The following is a 3562-nucleotide window of genomic DNA, read 5'->3' on the forward strand; positions in this document are numbered from 1 at the left end:
TCAGCGACGCAGTATTTGGCTGTTGTGCGCATGCTCACATGTCCGAGATAGGAAGCTTCACATTAGGGTGAGACAGCACTGTCGTTCACGCAGTGCTGGGTCAAAAGCAGTGTTTCTTTTTGATTCCGAGTGTGTTGTCCTTAAAAACGTGTTTATATTCTTAAATGTGATAAAGTGTAGAATTAGATTATTATCCTGCTTCCAGCTTCAGTGTTGCTGCCAGGATTTGAAAAATAGGGCAGACCCTCCCCCCTATTTTTATGATTTAGGGGTGGGGAGAAAAAGAAGAGGGAATTCGAGACAGTGTTCAGTAAATTAAACACACTACCCATCAGTGGCTAAAACGCGAACCGATCAAGTTTATGTACAAATATTCCTTTTTATATGTTTGTTACCTTTTACACAATATTAAAACAACGGCTAAAAAGTTTCTGAAGCAGCACCCCAACTAATTTTATCTATGAGCCGCCAGTATTTGGGACAGAACGAGGTGAAAAAAAATTCTGTGTAAAACACCTCATTCGATATCGAGAGTTGCCTCCCTTATTAATGATTACTTCGCTGTTGCAAACACAAGGGAGACAACAGTGTCTTGACTTCAGTTCTCTTTTAACGAAGGAATGACTAATATCACAATTCCATCGTTTCTGATAGTATGGCAATCAGTACAATTATTTTATAGTGATTAATGTTGTTATTGTTGCTGTTGTTGTTCTTAAGTTGTTTTGTAAGTACAACACAGCTCAAGGGGAAATTTTTAAAGGGTTTAATTTTATTAATGGCTTTGTTTTTATAATGGAGTTCAAGATGTTTGGCTATGCATTCCATTTGGCAACAAAATATATGTGTCTATGTGTGTGTACACACACACGTATATATATATATATACATATACATACATATATATATATATATATATATATATATATATATATATATATATATATATATATATATATATATATATGAATGTGTGTATATGTGTGTGAATAAGTATATACATATATATATATACACACACACACACATACATATATACATGTATACATACATACACACAGACACACACACATATACTTGTATGTGTGTGTGTATATATATATACATATACATACATACATTTGTGTGTGTGTGTATGTATATATATATATATATATACTACACATATAGCATATGTATGTATGTAGGCCAATCCCACACCAGCTTCCCTATTATAAAATATGGCGTTCTACTCATGTAGTTTGTACTAAAATCATATAAAATCAAGTTCACCTCATTAATCGATACGCTTTTCTCTATCACCATCCTTTATCGAATGGTTGCAATCAGATCATAATGTTGAACATTTGGATTTTTAAAATTTTTTCTCTATCGGTGATACATTTTACATTACTAGCCATTTTTGGCTCCGCTTCATATGGAAAATCCAAGTAGATTGCATGACTCACGCCATGCACATTTGAGGAAAGACCATTGGATTACTTTTAAAATAATATGCCACTGTACTAAAATTAAAAGTTAAATCCTATTCGAATTGGGATTTGGAGAATCATTGGAGCTCTGGAGAAAATACCTAGTGGTATTTAATCTGTCTCTTTACGTTGTGAGTTCAAACGCAGCTGAGTCAGTTGTGCTTTTCATTCTTTCGAGGTCGGTGTAATCGATTAAACCTCTCCCGTCAAAATCTGAGAGAAAAAGGCGTTGAACTGAGAGAATCTTTAGCACGTTGCCCAAAATACATTTTTTCCGACTCTTTACGTCCTGAGTTCAAATTACGCTTAGATTGACTTTGCCTTTGATCCTTTCAGGGTCGGTAAAATAAGGACCAGTTGAACACCGGGGTTGATGTAATCGACTAAGCTTCTCCCCCGAAATTTAGGGCCTTGTACCAAAATTTGAAGCGATTATTATTGTCGTCGTCGTCGTTGTTGCTGTTGTTGTTAGGGTGGTGAGGTGGCAGAATCGTTAGCACACTGGGCAAAATACTCAGCCACATTTCGTTTGTTTTTACGTTCTGAGTTCAAATTCCGCCGAGGTCGACTTTGGTTTTCATTCTTTCAGGGTCGATTAAATAAGTACCAGTTACGCACTGAGGTCGATGTAATCGACTTAATCTACTCTCACGTGGAGTAGCAGCACCTTTTAGGGTCCAAGCTTTGAGTTAATTTGCATGTTATTTGCATGGGTTAATTTACATATTATGGAAGAAACCTCAAGAACGAAACCTTCACTGCCTTGAGAAAGGAAAGGGTTAAGGGAAACAACCTCGACGGCAATTCAATGAATGGATTCCCTCAGACGGTCCGCTGTCCTCTTTGACACCCTTCCAGCAACGCCTATGTAGGTGGAACTCTCCAGCCCTGTAAGGCAATTTGTCTAGGACAGGGGGTTATTAAGCATTTTTTTAATTATCTATGGACTCCTTTGCTTACTTTTTTATTCTGTTGGACCCCTGTAGCCATTCAATGTTTAAAAACAGCTTTATAAATACTTCCTTGTTTTTCACACATTAACTTGTGTCGAAACCCGTTTCTTGCAATACATAACCAGTTAATACATCTACAGCAAAATTTTTTCAGAGGCCCTTAAAATGCTAATTTACTACTTTGTTGTGTGAACCCCGCAAAACTCTTATATGAACCCTCAAGAGCCATATGAACTCCGGTTGTGAACCACTGATCTAGGAGAAGACCACTCTAATCTAAAACCTGCAGCATGATGGTAATCACAGCCATCTTAGCCAACTGAGTCACCATGGTCAGGCCTCCAAGACTAAAGAGTGGTGTCTGATTGCATTGAGTGATTCACACTTGAAAACTACTAAGCGCTGGCAGGAAGTAAAGCTTTGCAAGCATCAAGGTTTAGTTTACGTAACCACTCGAGGGAGTGTCGCTCTTCCTCATGATCTACGGATACAAAGAAATGGCCATTATCATATATGCAACAAATAGACCGATGGATTGGCAGAATCGTTTGGGCATCGCTAAAAATGCTTTGCAGCATTTGTTTTGGCTCTTCAGGATCTGAGATCAAATGCTGCCGAGGCCGACTTTGTCGTTTATCCTTTCGATGTTGATGAAATAAAATACCAGGCCTTTGCCTCAGTCAGAAACCTCTATTTTATACATCTGATGGTAAGGCGTCGAGAAGTATGAGAAAATACATCAATCGAACAGAGTTGTGGTCGTATCATTGATTTACGGAAACTAGATGAATGTAGAGACGAGTGCCTCTACACGGTCCGTTTACATCCCACGGTAGAAGCTCGATCAAAGTAAGCCTGTGGCTAAACAGCAACAGTGAGAAGCAAAATTATAAAAAATTATAAAAAGATGTTTTTAGAAATTCTGTCTTGGTCTGTTTTTTTTTTCTTCATATAATCTAGTCAGGAGTTGCAGACCAAAGTTCATGGCCCTTTGGGGCTTCCGTAACAAATGTGCAAACGTTATTCTCGAACCGGAAGATCTGGCTTGAATTTTTACAACAGAATGGATTCTGGTAAAGGAACCAAAAGATTCGGTGTTGATATTAAAGTGGGCGAAAGATTGAGCTAATAAATCTA

Source organism: Octopus bimaculoides, chromosome 12 (genome assembly GCF_001194135.2).
Source record: "Octopus bimaculoides isolate UCB-OBI-ISO-001 chromosome 12, ASM119413v2, whole genome shotgun sequence".
NCBI lineage: Eukaryota > Metazoa > Mollusca > Cephalopoda > Octopoda > Octopodidae > Octopus > Octopus bimaculoides.